The sequence below is a fragment of the Salmo salar genome, chromosome 06, assembly GCF_965601325.2.
Source record: "Salmo salar chromosome 06, fSalSal1, whole genome shotgun sequence".
Lineage (NCBI taxonomy): Eukaryota > Metazoa > Chordata > Actinopteri > Salmoniformes > Salmonidae > Salmo > Salmo salar.
The window spans coordinates 81,835,214-81,855,675 of record NC_138296.1 but is presented as its reverse complement, the minus strand read 5'-3'; positions in this window follow the sequence as shown (position 1 = coordinate 81,855,675).

Genomic DNA, 20,462 nt, shown 5'->3' with positions numbered 1-20,462 from the left:
AGTAGTAGCAGCAGTGTCAGTAGTAGCAGCAGCAGTAACAGTAGCAGTAGCAATATTAGCATAGTAGTAGTAGCAATAGCAGAAGTAGCAGCAGCAGGAGAAGTAGAAGTAGTACTAGTAGTAGCAGCAGTAGCAGTATTAGCAGTATTAGCAGCAGTAGCAGTAGCGGCATTGGTAGAACTAGCAGAAGTAGCAGCAGTAGCAGTAGAAGCAGCAGCAGAAGCAGTACTAGCAGCAGTACTAGCAGCAGCAGTAGTAGTAGTAGCAGCAATAGCAGAAGTAGCAGCAGCAGCAGGAGAAGTAGAAGTAGTACTGATAGTAGCAGTAGTAGTAGTAGCAGCAGTGTCAGTAGTAGCAGCAGCAGTAACAGTAGCAGTAGCAATATTAGCGTAGTAGTAGTAGCAGCAATAGCAGAAGTAGCAGCAGCAGGAGAAGTAGAAGTAGTACTAGTAGTAGCAGCAGTAGCAGTAGTAGCAGTAGCAGTAGTAGCAGTATTAGCAGCAGTAGTAGCAGTAGCAGTAGTAGCAGTAGCAGTATTAGCAGCAGTAGTAGCAGTAGCAGTATTAGCAGCAGTAGTACCAGTAGCAGTAGTAGCAGTAGCAGTATTAGCAGCAGTAGCAGTAGTAGCAGTAGCAGTATTAGCAGCAGTAGTAGTAGTAGCAGCAGTTGTAGCAGTAGCAGTAGTAAGAGTAGCAGTATTAGCAGCAGTAGCAGTAGTAGCTGTAGCAGTAGTAGCAGTAGCAGCAGTAGAAGCAGAAGTAGCAGTAGTACTAGTAGCAGCAATAGCAGTAGTAGTAGCAGTAGCAGCAGTAGCAGTAGCAGCAGTAGTATTAGTAGTAGTAGTAGTAGTAGCAGCAGCAGTAGCAGTAGCAGTATTAGCAGCAGTAGTAGCAGTAGCAGCAGTAGCAGTAGCAGTAGTAGCAGCAGCAGGAGAAGTAGCAGTAGCAGTATTAGCAGCAGTAGTAGCAGTAATAGTAGTAGCAGTAGCAGCAGTAGCAGTAGTAGTAGTAGCAGCAGCAGTAGTAGTAGCAGTACTAGCAGTAGCAGTAGCAGTAGTAGCAGTAGTAGCAGTAGCAGTAGCAGCAGTGGCAGTAGTAGTAGTAGCAGTAGTAGCAGTAGCAGTAGCAGTAGTAGTAGTAGTAGCAGCAGTAGTAGTAGCAGTAGTAGCAGTAGCAGTAGTAGCAGTAGCAGCAGTAGTAGTAGTAGTAGAAGCAGCAGCAGCAGCAGTAGCAGTAGTACTAGTAGCAGCAGTAGCAGTAGTAGCAGTAGCAGTAGCAGCAGTAGCAGTAGCAGCATTAGTAGCAGTAGCAGTAGTAGCAGTAGCAGTAGTAGCAGTAGCAGCAGTGGCAGTAGCAGTAGTACCAGTAGCAATAGCAGTAGCAGTAGCAGGAGGAGTAGTAGTAGTGCTAGTAGCAGCAGTAGTAGTAGCAGTAGCAGCAGTATCAGTAGTAGCAGCATCAGTAGCAGCAGTGGCAGTAGCAGTATTAGCAGCAGTAGCACACGTTGCAGCAGTAGCAGTATTACCAGCAGTAGCAGCAGTATATCCTGTGAAGTACATTAAAGATCTCAGGGTCAGCCTGTTGACCTCGGACTGGGATGAACCAGTATATCTGTTGCTCATTGCTCTGAGCTGATCGTTAGATAAGGAATTTGGAGAATATTGACTGTGCCCTTCACATTTGTGCTATTGTCTCCTTTCCTTCTCTAAGCTCGACAAATTAGAAGACATCAGAAGCTCTGGATGTCTGAATGTAACATTATGTCAGGTAGCCTTTTGTTTTTTTTAACCAGGTGTTGGGTAACCGACTATACAGTGCATTTCCATTAACCTCTGTAGCGTTGTCTTCTCATCCTGTCAGCCACAGGGCTGTGAAAGGTACCTAGCAGCAGAGACACCAAGGCCACATCTGGTGTAAACCTGGCCCAGGAGAGACATGCACAAAGTTTCCTCTACCAATCCAGCAGGTGTGAACGCAGCCTGGCCACTGAAGAGAACTGTTAAAATCCTGACTGGAAAGACACAGGGTTGTGCTACGTTTTATCCAGGGAGTCCTACCCAGGCTTTTTATGCTGCATATTTTACTGACAGTGTGTGTGTGTGTGTGTGTGTGTGTGTGTGTGTGTGTGTGTGTGTGTGTGTGTGTGTGTGTGTGTGTGTGTGTGTGTGTGTGTGTGTGTGTGTGTGTGTGTGTGTGTGTGTGTGTGTGTGTGGCAAGCCTGTCCAGAGTTTATTAGTCCTTCTCGACCCCCATATGATAGGCGGTTGCCTCTGGAGCGCTGTCCTTATAAAAGGCAGTGGAATACCCATGTTAAAGAATGTTTTATTAGTTTAGCTTGTTCCTCTCTCTCTCCCTCTCTCTCCCTATCTCCCTCTCTCTCTCTCTTTTTCTCTCCCTATCTCTCTCGCTCCCTATCGCTCTCTCTCTCTCTCCCCCTATCTCTCTTTCTCTCTCTTCCTCTCTCTCTCACTCTCTCTCTCCCCATCTATCTACAGTATCAATTCAATTCCATTTTCAGTTCAATAGACTTTATTGACATGGCAAGTTAAATTACTTGTCAAAGTATACAAATAACACAAATGGTGGGACCAAGAGCAATAATAATAGTAGTAGATGAAATGAGATTAGCATTAACAGCAACTGTGACAACAATATTAATGACAATAATAACACATTAAAGCAATAGTAGTAGACCAGTCTCAACCTGACTGAGAAGACACATGACATCGTATGAAAGCCAAAACAAAAATAAATTAGAAATATTATTGACATTACATTGCACTTTTCACTGTCTGTCCCTCAGGTTGTGGCAGGAAGACACATATTTGGCTGCCAAAACTGCACATTTTGGCTTTTCACCCAATACATATTAGATTTTAATAGTTTAAAATGATTTGTACTGAATGATAATGTTGGGAAAGAAACATTCTCTTAGATCTGAATATTTGTCACAGTGTAATAGGAAATGCAGCTCTAGGAATATGACATATATATATATATTTATATCTCTCTTTCTTTCTTTCTTTCTTTCTTTCTTTCTCTCTCTCTCTCTCCATCCCTATCTCCCTCTTTCCCAACTCTCTCTTTTTCTTTCTTTCTTTCTTTATTTCCCAACTCTCTCTCTCTTTCTTTCTCTCTCTATCTCATCCCTATCTTTCCTTAATTATCTTTATTTTTCTTTCTTTCTCTTTCTCTCTCTCTCCATGCCAATCTCTCTCTTTCCCTAACTCTCTATCTATCTTTCTTTCTTTCTTTCTTTCTTTCTTTCTTTCTTTCTTTCTAACTCTCACTTTCTCTCTCTTTTTCTTTCTCTCTCTCTCTCCATGCCTATCTCTCTCTTTCCCTAATTCTCTACCTCTCATTCTTTCTCTCCCTCTCTCGCTCACACTCTCACTCTCTCGCTCTCTCGCTCTCTCTCTCTCTGAGTGAATTAATCTATGAATGACACAATGCTATTAGACCACAGTATGTATTCTGTCAGCCATGTGTGACACCAGGACACGTCCTAGTCTCTCCCACCATAACTGTGAAACCACACACGGACAAGACGGACACACACACACACACACACACACACACCAGGCAGTGGAACATCTATTAAACATGCTGCAGGGACCACGACCACATGGAAACAAGATCGGCACATCAATCAGTCAAATGTATTTATAAAGCCCTTTTTACATTAGCAGATGACACAAAGAGCTTCTTCAGAAACCCAGCCTAAACCCCAAAACAGCAAGCAATGCAGATGTAGAAGCACGGTGGCTAGGAAAAACTCCCTAGAAAGGTGGGAACCAAGGAAGTAACCTAGAGAGGAACCAGGCTCTGAGGGGTGGCCAGTCCTCTTCTGGCTGTGTCAAGTGGAGATTAAAAGAGTACATGGCCATTAAGGTCATATTGTTCTTCAAGATGTTCAAACGGTCATAGATGACCAGCAGGGTCAAATATTAATCAAAGTGGTTGTAGATGGTGCAACAAGTCAGCAATTCAGGAGTAAATGTCAATTGTTTTTTCATAGCCGAGCATTCAGAGGTCGAGACAACAGGTGCGGTAGAGAAAACAGCTGGTCCGGGACAAGGTAGCACGTCCGGGGAACAGGTGAGGGTTTCATACCCGCAGGCAGAACTGTTGAAACTGGAGCAGCAGCACAACCAGGTGGACTGGGGACAGCCATGAGTCAGTACTAGGGCTCAAATCCTCCGGGAGCGGAGGGAGAAAGGAAGAGAGAGAGAATTGGAGGGTCACACAGGACATCAGATTCGACAGAAGAATAACACCAGATGTAACAGACGGACTCTAGACCACACAGACTATTGCAGCACAGATACTGGTGTGTGACAAACTCAGACTCTCAGCCCCCCCATCGGCTATAGCCAACAAACAGACAGAAATGTCTAAGCTGGCCTCCCTTGTGGCACATTTCCACTGAGGATTTACCCCGGTGTTTTATCCAAAAGGCTCAGACTTTTCGTTTTCCATCTATGTGGGCCAGCAATCGTGTTTCACTGGGCCTTGGCTCTGGTGGACCTGCTCTAACTTGGGGCCAAGGCAAGACCATTGGGGCTTTTCGGGCGGGACATAAGTAACCATGGCTTACTCTGAACATGGGTTTACACCTTCTCACAAAGCAAATGTTTTGATTATGCAGAGGTTGTTGATTCTCCTCACTGTCAGCCTTGGAAACACAATTTCCCTAGTATCACATAAGGGTGACACTGTCTAGCTTAACACTGGCATTACTAGGGTGGCAGGTAGCCTAGTGGTTAGAGCATTGGCCCAGTAACTGAAACGTTGCTAGACTGCATCCCGAACTGACAAGGTACAAATCTGTGGTTCTGTCCCTGAACAAGGCAGTTAACCCACTGTTCTTAAGCTGTCTTTGTTAATAATAATTTGTTCTTAACTGACTTGCCTAGTTAAATAAAAGGTTAAAAATACAGGTGAAAAGCAGCATTGGAGACCTGGGATTGTGGAGGAAAATGATGTGTCCCTTTGTGATGAACATTTTTATGTTTGTGCTTTTCTAAAAAAACTATGTCTGTGTTCTGTTTGTGCTATTTCTGTGTTCATGCAAGTGACTGATTGAACAAATCTTCACTTTTAGTATCTGCAATTTGGCAGTATGCCCAAAGCCTTGTTTAGAGAAAGATATCTCAGTTTCAAGGTCTCAGCTTAGAGAGAAGAATCCTTGTGAGGTATTGGTCTGTCACATGCATGACCCAGTAACGGTCGTCACATAATGATGCAAAAATGTATTATGAATAAGCTAAATCATGCAAATATAACTTTTAGCTATTTAGTTATTTGATTTAGAATTTGAAGACCCCTTGAAGTATCCCAAAAATATATAAAAAATATATTTGATGAAAATTTGTTTTTCCTTAGTGTTATAAGCCCATACAAATGCATTAAATAACAGATTCACTGCATGAAACAACAGATAGTCTCAAAGAATATCAAAAGGAAGTTTGTTCTGAAGTGTCTGTCTGAGAGATATAAGAAAGATCAGGAAGCATGTATATGTATTTAACCCCATATTTTTGGCATTAAAACACTTTCCGTATCTACTTCCATTTTCTTTTGTAATTATCTGGTACTGGGGAACCTTCAGACGAAGTTAGAGCAAAACAACAGACTTGTACATGTTCGTGAGAGTCTCACCTATTAGTGTGTTGCCCAAACGGTTCAGACGCTACAGAGAGAAGTTGGCAGATCAGATGAGTCTCCTGACACTAGTGGAGGTCGTAGAGCAAAACGGGATGTCTCATGGTGTCTCACGGTCTGACAAACTCCGCTCTAGGTCTGTCACCTTTCACCGCAGATGCGGAAATGAGACAAATTCGGATGCCTATGATTGAGATGCAGCCGATGCAAAAACAGATATCTTTAGCTTAAGCTGACAGATTTTTATGGGGATTTGTGCATTATGCTAATTCCATTTCCTCTCGTACACCTTAGGGGGTGTGTCATCAGTCTACACACCATTCTAAAGAACGTACCGGTGCATCAAGACACCAGCAGGCTCATGAACAGCTTCTATCCCCATGCCATAAGACTACCAAATAGTTAACTAAATAGCTAACAAAACAGTTACATGGCTACATCTGAGTTGACGCTTGTATTATTTATTTATATGTCTCTATGCACACTCACAGGACTCTACACACTCACACACTGATACTCCAAAACACACACAAACACTCTCTCCATCATTTGCTCACACATATAATATGCACATACATTTAAACTGACTCTACACACCCACTCTCATACAATCATCATTTACACTGTCTATCATATATCATGATGCCTAGTCACTGTACCCCTATACATATACACCTCTATTGATCCAGTATCACGGCAAAACGGCACATTGTAAATATGTTACTGGAACTGACCCTGTACATAGTATTCTTACTTACTTTAGTGTTCTTCTTATTTCTTATTTCTTTATCTTGTGTGTTTTTGTTCTACCTGATTATTTTTACTATTACGGTGTTGTTGATTACTGCATTGTTGGGGTTAGAGCTGGCAAGAAAGGCTTTTCACTGTAGTTCTGTATGTGATTAAAACTTGAAACTTGACACACATACTTACAAATATATGGTGTTTTGGTTTTGGTCCTTTTTTAAATGAGCTCACTACTCATTCCTGACATATTCAGAGCCCAGTGGACCATTATATCCCACTTGAAGTATTAAAATCCAATCAGTTCTCTCTCCTCTCTCTTTCTCCTCTCCCCATCTCTCTAATTCCCTTTCTCCATCTCCTGCCCTTTCTCTCTCTCTCTCTCTCTCTCCTCTCTCTCTCCTCTCCCCGTGTCACACCCTGATCAGTTTCACCTGTCCTCGTTATTGTCTCCACCACCCTCCAGGTGTCGTTTGTTTTCCCCGGTGTATTTATCCCTGTGTTTCCTGTTTCTCTGTGCCAGTTCGTCTTGTATGTTTCCAAGTCAATCAGCGGTTTTCCCATTCTCCTGCTTCTAGTCCTCCCGGTCTTCACCCTTGCCTGTTTCTGGACTTTGTACCCGCCTGCCTGACCATTCTGCCTGCCTTGACCACGAGCCTGTCTGCCACTCTGTACCTCCTGGACTCTGATCTGGTTTTGACCTGTTTGCCTGTCCACGACCATTCTCTTGCCTTCCCCTTTGGATGAATAAACATTGTAAGACACCAACCATCTGCCTCCTGTGTCTGCATCTGGGTCTCTCTAGTTCCCTTTCCCTCTTCTTTCCCCCTCCTCTCTCCCTTCCCCCTAACACGACCTTGTCCCCAGCTTCCGTTCCTCATAAATTAACACGAGGAAACAGACGATCCCTAGTGCGAAAGACAAATGTTGTTTTCTTCCCCATAGGGCCATACGGGGCTGTTTCTAAAGATTTAGATCTCTTCTCTTGTCCCCTCTTTTCTTCTCCTCTCTCTCCTCTCTCCACTTTTTCTCTTCTCTTGTCCCTTCTTTTCTTCTCTCCTCTCTCCACTTTTTCTCTTCTTGTCCACTCTTTTCTTCTCCTCTCTTCTCGCCTCTCCTCTCTCCACTTTTTCTCTTCTCCTACCTTCTCCCTCCGCAGATGGTGGGTGTCATGTCTGATGTTTGCTTTTCTGACATCATACCAGAGGCCACATCTGTACTAGCACCTAAACCAGATGCAGATGTGTCACCACGGTTACCTGACAACCCTCTGCAGATGGAACGGTGTTACACTAAAACAACATAAAATATGTTCATTTCTTTCTCTCTTTTTAATGTTTTAAGAACAGTTTATTCAATGTGCAGTGTAGCGAGTTAATCATCATTATGTGTGTAACATTTCAGGGGGGAAATATTACATTTTTTTGAATATTTAGCATTGGCTCATCATTTATTAAACATTTTGTTTGTGTGTTTATTTCCAGAGCATTTGAATTCCCTATGGTACTAGCCTCTACTCGGGCTAGAGAGAGTACACAGCAGCCTTGTCAGCATGATTTTTGGTCTGTCAGATAGTTTAGCATTCAAATATGTACATACTTAAAATCTGTAGAGATTTACATTATGAGCAGGTCTCTGGGTATGATTTCTATGTGGTGGTTCTGAGAAGAAGGATATGTTCTCAAACATGTAGCTCCAATAATGAGATTTACGTCCTACTTTTAGCATCCCATTTATTATGTACAGTACATGCCAGAGACTCTAAATGAGCTCATTTGAATACGAAGTGGACCTTGATCAAAACGTTCCCCTTTTAGAAGGATTTGCCAGAGTGATTTATCAGATTTCCTGCATTTTTTAAAGACATTGAGGTCTATAGACTTGGCCCTAATCAGGTTAGCGCGAGCCAATATGATAACAATCCGTAGAATATTTTATCATCATTACTGCTGTCTCGAGCTCACATTGACATACTATCCCACACAAGGACAGCCATGACATTAATATTCCTGGTATAGTCATTAAAAATGCATGGATATGCACTATGATAGGCATAACAGACAAGGTAGTATTTCATATTGGACTTCCAAGGCTTAATCTATTTCCCCACCTGTGTTTTGGTAAAACTCCGAGGGATGGGCCTGGAGAAATGTAACCACTGTTTAATTTATAGCCAGAGCCATGGATGCAGGGACTGACCATCCAATATCTAAAAAGTATAGTTTTAAGCATGTTTTGAGACTACATTTACATTACATTACATTACATTTAAGTCATTTAGCAGATGCTCTTATCCAGAGCGACTTACAAAATGGTGCATTCACCTTATGATATCCAGTGGAACAACCACTTTACAATAGTGCATCTAAATATTTTAAGGGGGGGGGGGGGGGTTAGAAGGATTACTTTATCCTATCCTAGGTATTCCTTAAAGAGGTGGGGTTTCAGGTGTCTCCGGAAGGTGGTGATTGACTCCGCTGTCCTGGCGTCGTGAGGGAGCTTGTTCCACCATTGGGGTGCCAGAGCAGCGAACAGTTTTGACTGGGCTGAGCGGGAACTGTGCTTCCTCAGAGGTAGGGGGGCCAGCAGGCCAGTGGTGGATGAACGCAGTGCCCTTGTTTGGGTGTAGGGCCTGATCAGAGCCTGAAGGTATGGAGGTGCCGTTCCCTTCACAGCTCCGTAGGCAATCACCATGGTCTTGTAGCGGATGCGAGCTTCAACTGGAAGCCAGTGGAGAGAGCGGAGGAGCGGGGTGACGTGAGAGAACTTGGGAAGGTTGAACACCAGACGGGCTGCGGCGTTCTGGATGAGTTGTAGGGGTTTAATGGCACAGGCAGGGAGCCCAGCCAACAGCGAGTTGCAGTAATCCAGACGGGAGATGACAAGTGCCTGGATTAGGATATATAGACTATACAGTGTTTATTTGCATTTACAATGTTTACAAACATTGGAGTAAAACAAGCTTATATTTTGGGTTCTGATGTGGTACTACAGCTGAACTAAGCTCATTTAGAAGTTATATTCTTCATGAATCAAAGAGTAAATATCATTAATTTATAAGTAAAAAACAATTGTCGGGAAACATCATTGGTCAAATCAGATATAGCAAATATTCTAATTTGAAATGGCTGTATCTGCTCTCCATCTCTAAGTTTTCATAACTGCTTGAAAAAGTGTGGATTTTTCAGTGTCAATTTTCACAGTAAAATGTTCAATCGCTGAAATTAAATGGCAATATATCAAAGAAGATAAATCATAACATTATGATAGCAGCCTTTCACTGTCATACAAGAAACTCTATTTTGTGTATGAGTGTGTGTTAGTGTGCGTGTGCCTCTTCCACTCCCAGAGGATCAGCTGGAGCCTGGGCATACATACATACAGTTCAGCCATAGCCCAGCGGAGGGGTTTCCTCCCTGCCAGACAGGTGGTCTCAGCTGCCAGGAACACTGCTCTTCTTTGACTTATCACGACCCAGATGCAGACACAGGAGGCGGAGAGTTTGATTCTCTGATATTTTACTATAATACAGGGGGCAGGCCAAGGGCAGGTCAAGGGCAGGCAGAGGTTCATAAACCAGGTCAGAGTCTGGCAGGTACAAGACGACAGGCAGGCTCAGGGTCAGCGCAGGCAGAAAGGTCAGAACCTGGAAAACCAGAAACAAAAACTTGAGAACAGGAAAAAAAGTGAAACACGCTGGTACAACCTGAAAATACAAGACGAATTGGCAACAGTCAAACAGAAAATACAGGTATAAATACACATGGAAAAATGGGAAACACCTGATGGGGGGTGGAGACAAGCACAAGACAGGTGAAACAGATCAGGGTGTGACATGTCCTCTGACCACTAACCCATGGTCCTTCAGCTGCTCCACAGGCCAGTGAACCAGGTCTCCTGAGGATGGGCAGTGTTGGTTTGGGAAGACTGAGAAAAGGCTGGGACAAGGCCGTGCACATATCCTACAGAGACTTTAGAGAGGGGAGGATTGTGTGTGTGTGTATATGTACTCTAATTGGTTAAACATAGAAAAGCTAGACCAGGAAGTGATACTCTGCCAAACAGATTTGTCCCCTTGACTGATACTTCAGCCAGCCATTTGGCCTTCCCCTCTGGAGCAACGCAGATCTGGTTCCCTATTGCTAGTGCACGCACACACACACACACACACACACACAATCCCTCAACCTGGCCCTGGGAATGTTTTAGTTCCAGCCATCAGCAGGTCATGATGGAGAATCATTACTGTAAATATGGGACAGACAGCTGCAGTCAGGGCCAGGCTACAGTCCCGTGTCCAGCCAAATGCTATCATTCTCTCTTGGGTTTGGATGGGACTATCCAGCCAAGCCAAGCCTGCCTCTCTCTACCTCCATCTCTTCCTCTCCCTCCCTCCATTTATCTCTCTCACACACAAACACACTCCCTCACTCTGTCTTCTACAGTTCCCACTTTCATTCACTGTGGTTAGGTTGTGAGCTAGGGAGAGTCGAAGAAGTTGAGAATGTTTTTTCATATATATCTACATACAGTATATTTCAGGATGTTGTGTATCCCTGGAAATAATCATAACTTGTCCAAAAGAAAGTGGTATCTTGGCACGACTTACCCTGGATATCTTTATTTCCCAAACACAATTGAACACAATCGCTTTTTGTCTTTATAAATTTTAAGCATCTTGTAACGCAGGCTTAACACTTAACAAACACTTTGTACTTTGTCACAGCTGTCTTCAGAAATGGACCAAAATGCAGCAGAGTTAGTATTCATCCTTCAATTTAATTAGAACGAACACTATACAAAAACAAGGAAACTGACAGCCAACAGTCATGTCATGTCATGTCATGTCATGTCATGTCATGTCATGTCATGTGGCAACCACACTAAACAAGAAACAATCTCCCACAAAACCTACACCAAACAATTACCCATATATAGGACTCTCAATCAGAGGCAACGAGGAAGCACCTGCCTCCAATTGAGAGTCCCAAACCCCCATTAACCTAACATAGAAATACACTCACTAGACTACACATAGAAATACATAAACATAGAGCATAAACCAAAAACCCAGAAATACTAAATCAAACGCCCTTCTACCAAAACACCACCCCGAACCACATAAAACAAATACCCTCTGCCACGTCCTGACCAAACTACAATAACCATTAACCCTTATACTGGCCAGGACGTGACAGTACTTAAAAAAATATACTTTTAACATAGGGCAGGCCCTTACCATGTGGTTTCTTCCTTCACAGGCTCCATGCAATGATGACCTCTTCCTAAATATTTGGTCAAATTATCAATTTTGTGTATGGTTTCCTAGAAACAAGGATGGCTCAACTTACCCTGTCGGCTCAACTTACCCCACTCTCCCCTACTGTAAGTCCTCGATTGTGTTTATCAGAAATGAATGAGATAAATAAAAAGGAAAGGACAATGACAAACTGTTCTTATTGATTGACTTCAGGAGCATAACTAATTTAGAAATGTTCAAATTAATAAGTAACAAAATCATCATTGCACATTTTCTTAAAACATAGTATTAAAGATGTACGGCACACCAGCATGTATCGTACAGTATGTAAACATCATTCTAAACAGAGTATAGGACATCAGATAGTAGAGTTATGTAAACATCATTCTAAACAGAGTATAGGAGATAGTAGAGGTATGTAAGCATCACTCTAAACAGAATAAAGGACATCAGATAGTAGAGTTATGTAAACATCATTCTAAACAGAGTATAGGACATCAGATAGTAGAGTTATGTAAACATCATGCTAAACAGAGTATATGACATCAGATAGTAGAGTAATGTAAACATCATTCTGAACAGAGTATATGACATCAGATAGTAGAGTAATGTAAACATCATTCTGAACAGAGTATAGGACATCAGATAGTAGAGTTATGTAAACATCATTCTAAACAGAGTATAGGACATCAGATAGTAGAGTAATGTAAACATCATTCTGAACAGAGTATAGGACATCAGATAGTAGAGTTATGTAAACATCATTCTAAACAGAGTATAGGACATCAGATAGTAGAGTAATGTAAACATCATTCTAAACAGAGTATAGGACGTCAGATAGTAGAGTTATGTAAACATCATTCTAAACAGAGTATAGGACATCAGATAGTAGAGTTATGTAAACATCATTCTAAACAGAGTATAGGACATCAGATAGTAGAGTTATGTAAACATCATTCTAAACAGAGTATAGGACATCAGATAGTAGAGTTATGTAAACATCATTCTAAACAGAGTATAGGACATCAGATAGTAGAGTTATGTAAACATCATTCTAAACAGAGTATAGGACATCAGATAGTAGAGTTATGTAAACATCATTCTGAACAGAGTATAGGACATCAGATAGTAGAGTTATGTAAACATCATTCTAAACAGAGTATAGGACATCAGATAGTAGAGTTATGTAAACATCATTCTGAACAGAGTATAGGACATCAGATAGTAGAGTTATGTAAATATAATTCTGAACAGAGTATAGGACGTCAGATAGAATGCTAAGTAGCTCTCCTCTGCAAATGCGTCTTTATTAGACCTAATGATGCCAGCAGGCTTCTCATGTTGTGTTGGTGGGCTTTCTGATGCTTAGGATGATGAGGGGACATCTCTATCTCTCTTTCTTTCTCTCTCTCGCTCTCTCTGTCTCGCCAACTGACAAGCCTCTACGCCCTTCCTTTCCCAATGAGTTATTAGCGTGTAGTCTATTTGCATCATCAATGAGTAATTCCTGGTGTCATTTCACACAGATGTCTTAGCAGATTAGTTCTGAGGAGAACAGTCAACAGATTCCTCCTTTTTCATTGTTAGATCCCTTGGAAAGGACAACCATATGTATCGTTTTTCATTTCTAATTATTACTGATTTTGCAATGGTTTAATCCAGAGTTCCAAACTGACATGGAAAGGTATTGTACATCTTCTCCATTTACAGTCTGTATGTAATATCGAAACTCAGGATTATTCATGTTGACTAAACAACTAGAAATATGTAATACCACCAACATTATCAAAAAGGGAGATAAATGGTTCTTATTTGCAATTGTTCATTAGTAGGGGAGCAGTCCTCCATCTCCTTACTGCTTCTCGAGAAAGCAAGCACATACAACGAACAGTATCAAGCCCTGTTCTGGTTTTAACTCATGTGAATGTTTATCAAGTTAATTACAGCGAGGACAGGGGACAAATCTTTGAAGTGTTTTGGTTCTAGGATACTGAATATAAACTTACCTATTTTGGTCATAATTGTCCTAAATGTTCTCAGTTAAGATATCAACAGAATTTAAGGAGAGTGGAAATAATTTTTTTGTGTGGTGTTTTGGTTAGAGGATACTTGGAGGTATTTCCTGTGTTTGTTCAAGAGATTGATAATATGCCAGCATCTTCTCAGAGGTAAATATTAGTTTGTAAATATTTGCAGTATGTTTTTATGTGTTTATCCATGCAGTGTTCGGTGGACACAAAGTGGACACCCTGCCCTTCTGGCACTCCAGGCAGACAAAAACAAACACTCAAAGTATAGTGAAAAAAGACCCATATGTGCTTGGGAAACAGGAAGTTTATGTTGGACATTTTTGCTCAGAGCATCAGTGATATGGTCACCATGCTTTACTTTCTGTATGATCTCAGTGACTGGGTTTCATTTGACATGTTTCAGCATCACACACTTACAGCCTACAGACACACACGTACACACGCTCAGCCCACAGACGGCTGCAGAGTTAAAGGTGAACTATTACTCATAGACAACCTTTCATTTCCCTTCATCATGCTTTATTTCTTCTGTGGACTCTCACACACACCACATGGAAATATTGTGAAACTTTATAACGTGTGTGTGTGTGTGTGTGTGTGTGTGTGTGTGTGTGTGTGTGTGTGTGTGTGTGTGTGTGTGTGTGTGTGTGTGTGTGTGTGTGTGTGTGTGTGTGTGTGTGTGTATGTATGGATGTGTTTGAAAATTAAATGCCCCCCTTTCCCCTAGTTTTAGGGGTCACAGTCTTCAGTAAGGTACAGCAATAAATTGCATGGCCATGTCTCAACCTCATCCTGCATGCACACACACACACACACACACACACACACACACACACACACACACACACACACACACACACACACACACACACACACACACACAAACGCTTTCCTCTGTGTTGTCAGAGCAATAAGGAGTCCCATAAATATATGGCGTTATTAATATCAGAGGAGTGTTAACTGCTTGTGTGATTGATGAAGTTTGGAGCAGGAAAACTATTTCACAGGCCAGAGGACGGGCCAGTGACAGGAAAGAAAACCCCCCTGAGGGACACAGACACATAATTTTAAAAAACCACACTTGGCACTGACCACTAAATCATTTTCTATCTACCATATGTAGCTCTACCAAACAGATTAAATACATTCTTCCATTCAACATGGGAAGTTGTTTTAAAGTGATCTTGTATTCACCATTTTTAGGGGAGACTGTTGGTCTAACAAGTTCAGTAGATTACAGTACCTGTTTGTGAAATGTGGGCTAAGTAGGTAGGATGTCTTATAAAGGCCCGTGGTAGTTAAAAGCACAACGTGGTTAGGACAAGGAGAACGCTAGAAAATGTATGTGTCGAAAACACACAGAAAGCTTGACAGTAGAAAGGTGCTCTGACTCTTATTAGGCTACAGTAAGCAGAAGAGGAGGAAGAAAAACATCATCTTATACTCCGGCTTTGATGTCAATATCAGTGTGAGAATGTATTTATTTATTGATTTAACCTTTATTTAACGAGGCAAGTCAGTTACGAAAAAATCCTTATTTACAATGACGGCCTACCTCGGTCAAACCCTAACCTGGACGACGCTGGGACAATTGTGCGCCGCCCTATGGGACTCCCAATCACGGCCAGTTGTGATACAGCCTGGAATCTCAACCTGGGTCTATAGTGACGCCTCTTGCATTGAGATGCAGTGCCTTAGACCGCTGCGCCACTCAGGAGTCCCGAATCTCTTGTAGGATGCAATGACGGCACTTTGTAACATTTGTGAGCAAGAACTGAGCTCTCTCTTTCTCTCTCGCTCTCTCTCCATCCCTCTCATTCTTCCCTATTTTCATCATACTATAATATATACCAATTATGTTTTAATCAGTGTCCCTGCCTCTCACATACATGATCTCTGGGAGCACATCAAGATTAGACACATTCACTTTGATTCTGGAGATAAAGTGTGAAGAACCTGCTGTCCTCATCTCCCCTCATTACCGGGATTACCCATTACAGCTTCTCTATTCAACCAAATGTTTTAGTAGTTTTTTTTGGGGGGGGGGCAGAGCTGAACTTTTCAACAAACATAATGAAGGCAGGCATTCTTTCTGGATCATCCCATTTATTTAAAAATGTTTGTAAGTTGGGTTATGGTCGGCTTGTTTAATAATACATTTGTTTCATTAACACCGGACTTCATACAGCAAGGAGGTTGACTGGGGAACTTTGCTTCACCATAAGGTCGTAAATCATTGAGAAAGGCTGTCTAGATTAGGTGGAGAACTCACCACCAGCCCAGCGTGCCTTTGCCTTGTAGAAATTAAGTGGTTAAATACAGTATTATGTGGGGCTTATGGTATTCCTGACAACACAGTGTTATTCAGCATTCACAGCTCGTACTAATGATCATGGGACTGGAAGCAGTGAAGCAGAGAGTCTCTTGAGGAGTCACCCCTGTCTCTCCAGCAGAGCCCTGACACCAGGAACCAGCCACCATGGAGCTGCTGCTGCCACGCAACACTGCAGTCATTATTTTATAATAGGATCTATGATGTTGGCACCTTTTCCATGGGCCCAACCAACCAAGCATTACTGTACCGTGACCTTGCTGTACTGTGACCTTGCTGTACAGTGACTTTGCTGTACAGTGACTTTGCTATACTGTGACCTTGCCTTACTGTACTGTGACCTTGCTATACTGTGACCTTGTGTGTGTGTGTGTGTGTGTGTGTGTGTGTGTGTGTGTGTGTGTGTGTGTGTGTGTGTGTGTGTGTGTGTGTGTGTGTGTGTGCATGTCTGAGGGTTCATAGGGCATCACTTACACCGTGCCGCACAAACAGGCCCGACCTGGCTCTCCTCTCCTCTCCTGCCAGCTGCCTCCATTCTCCACTCTGCCCACTCCGCCACCCGACAGCAGAAAAAACAGAATTAGTCAAATCAGGGCCAGCACTGATGAGGAAAAACACAGATCCATTTCCCACACATCTGCCGCCCAATCAGAACGCCTCGCCAGAGGAACAAAGCACACAACACAGAACAGAGAACAGAGAATAGCCTCCTGGGCCGTGTGCGATGCCGGGCGGCCGGGCGGCCAGGCTGCCAGACAGGCGGGTTGGTAGGTGTCGGGTTACGTCTGGTCAGTGTGTGGCCTATCTTCGCTCCACTCTACTCCGTGCTCTCAGCTTTTGCCCCGGTCGGCCTTCTCCCTGTGTGTAGGGCGGCCGGGTCGGGTTTCCCCTTGCAGCAAGACACACAATGCAGCGACAAATAGAGCCTGATTAGTTCCTTCCTCTTACAAAGCTAGCTTAATCCCTGGGAAAACAGCCTGTCTGTGTGGAGAGAGTGTAAGGAGGACTGGAGTCCAACATGCCTTAGCTCTGATGGAGAGGCAAGAGGTGATAAAGGAGTGGTATTACTCACGCTGACCTGTGTGAAGGCTCAATGCATGTCAAGGAAATGAAATTGCGCTGGAGGCTGATGAAAGCAACTTCACTTGCTGTTATATGCAAGGGTAATGTTCACACGCAGTGGCGTGTGTGCGTGTGTGCATTTCCGTGTCCACACGTGCATGTTTGACAGGAACTAGGGTGACCACATGTCCCAAATGACAATTAACTACTTACAAAAAACGTGCTTGTGACAAAAAGCTACAAAAGTAAGTAAATAGCGGTATTAGACAGAAAGTATAGAAGGTGAGTAGACTGAAAAGAGAGAAGGTGATTAGACTGAAAAGAGAGAAGGTGATTAGACTGACAAGAGAGAAGGTGATTAGACTGAAAAGAGAGAAGGTGAGTAGACTGAAAAGAGAGAAGGTGATTAGACTGAAAAGAGAGAAGGTGATTAGACTGACAAGAGAGAAGGTGATTAGACTGAAAAGAGAGAAGGTGATTAGACTGAAAAGAGAGAAGGTGATTAGACTGAAAAGAGAGAAGGTGATTAGACTGACAAGAGAGAAGGTGAAGGTCCCTGGTACCAGTTGAAAAAATTAATGGAAGTACATAATGCTAAATATAAGGGACCTTCAGACAAGTCTTGTGAAGCCAGTGGGCATCCTTGAGCAAACCAAGGAAGTCGTCACTAGGGGCAACAAGTAGGTTTGGGTTTTGCTAGGCCATTGTGGACAGGGGTGGCGGATGGGCATAATGTGCCTAATCCGCATGCTCCAGCTCTGACGGTCAATCCCAGTGACAGGGACTAATTTTTACAACTTCAAATTTTGATGTTTGGAGAAACGTGGAAAAACTTCTAATTCTGCAGTGAGACTGTGAGCACTTGGTTTATCTATCACTTCAATTTGACTGTTACATTACATACATGCCAAATGGGTCTCTATCAGTCAAAAATTGACAAGTTCACTTTCAAAATATTATTTTAAGTGCCAGGTACTTTAACCTGTTATGGCTAGGGGGCAGTATTTTCACGGCTGGATAAAAAACGTACCCGATTTAATCTGGTTACTACTCCTGCCCAGTAACTAGAATATGCATATAATTATTGGCTTTGGATAGAAAACACCCTAAAGTTTCTAAAACTGTTTGAATGGTGTCTGTGAGTATAACAGAACTCATATGGCAGGCCAAAACCTGAGAAGATTTCATGCAGGAAGTGGCCTGTCTGACAAGTTGTGTTTCATCTTGGCTCTTTTTATTGAAGACTGAGGATCTTTGCTATAACGTGACACTTCCTACGGCTCCCATAGGCTCTCAGAGCCCGGGAAAAAGCTGAACGATATCGAGACAGGCTCTGGCTGAAACACATTATCGCTTTTGGCAAGTGGCCGATCAGAGTACTATGGGCTTAGGCGCGTGCCCGAGTCGACCGAATGCTTTATTTTCTTTCGTCTGTTTACCTAAACGCAGATTCCCGGTCGGAATATTATCGCTTTTTTATGATAAAAATGGCATAAAAATTGATTTTAAACAGCGGTTGACATGCTTCGAAGTACGGTAATGGAATATTTAGAATTTTTTTGTCACGAATTGCGCCATGCTCGTCACCCTTATTTACCCTTTCGGATAGTGTCTTGAACACACGAACAAAACGCCGCTGTTTTGATATAACTATGGATTATTTTGAACCAAACCAACATTTGTTATTGAAGTAGAAGTCCTGGGAGTGCATTCTGACGAAGACAGCAAAGGTAATAACATTTTTCTTAGAGTAAATCTGACTTTGATGAGTGCTAAACTTTCTGGGTGTCTAAATAGCTAGCCCTGTGATGCCGGGTTATTTACTGAGAATATTGCAAAATGTGCTTTCACCGAAAAGCTAAACAGTTTTAGAAACTTCAGAGTGTTTTCTATCCAAATCTACTAATAATGTGCATATTATAGTTTCTTAGCCAGAGTAGTAACCTGTTTATATTGGGTACGTTTTTCATCCGGCCGTGAAAATACTGCCCCCTAGCCCAGACAGGTTAACACAGATCTAAGTGGAACTGAGGTTGAAGTGATCAGGAAGACGTCAATAAGGTGACATTTAAACCCAGGTAGGTAACACACTACTGAGGCCATTAAAAACATGAATGATACCCCTACAACCCTAACACACACACACGCACACACACACGCATGCACACACACACATGCACACACACGCACACACACACACACACACACACACACACACACACACACACACACACACACACACACACACACACACACACACACACACACACACACACACACACACACACACACACAAACACACACACACACACACTAATACACACACACACAAACACACACACAGATCTGTGCTGTGCAGTGGGTGGCTGTCAGAGAGGAGGAAATGGACAGTCACCACCATTCCTCATTGTTACTAACAAGAGAGCTGAGGTCCATATACCCTCTCTCCAGCCCTCCATCCCTCCACCCCCCATCCCCCATCCCTCCTTCCACAGCAGCCCAGCAGTTGCCTGGGTCTCCCTCTCTTCTAATGTCCTTGGAACATTCAGGTGCCTCATTGCATCCCTCCATTGTTTACTTGGAAAGAATTAAAGAAAGAAAGAAAGAAAGAAAGAAAGAAAGAAAGAAAGAAAGAAAGAAAGAAAGAAAGAAAGAAAGAAAGAAAGAAAGAAAGAAAGAAAGAAAGAAAGAAAGAAAGAAAGAAAGAAAGAAAGAAAGAAAGAAAGAAAGACGTGTGATTGATGATTTCCTGTCTTTTAGATCAGGAGGGTTAACTTTTTCTCTTTCTCGCTCATGGTCTGTTTTGAAGACCGACTTGCCATGCCGCCCCTCTTTGAGTCTCTAGCTAGCAGCATGTCGACACACCAACACACACACAGGCACAAACACACACAGGCACAAACACACACACATGCCAAAAGAAGAAGGATCCTCTTGATCATGAGCAGCTTGTTTCTTCTTGTCATATAATCCAGCTCCTTCGGATATTGTTATGCTATTTGTGGGAGGTCTAACTTCCCAGGCAACTTTTTCAACTCCAACCTATAGACGTTAATGATGTCAGGCTGGTGATGTTTCAAACCAAGGCTCTCGTTAGGGGTAAGTTTTGCTGATCACATTACAGGAATATTCTGTTACACATACAGGAAACTAGCTCGTATCTAATACAAAGGAAATAAGGAATGTATAATCAGACTTATTGTTCAATAAGAAATGACAGGCTTCTCAGAACAGAGCAGACAGAGTGCCAACTTGGCTGCGATCATACAGGCAGACGATTTCTGTGCCTTTTTCCACAAATTGGTCTTTTGACCAATCACATCAGAACTTTTCACATCTGATCTTTTTCTCAGCGCTGATCTGATTGGTCA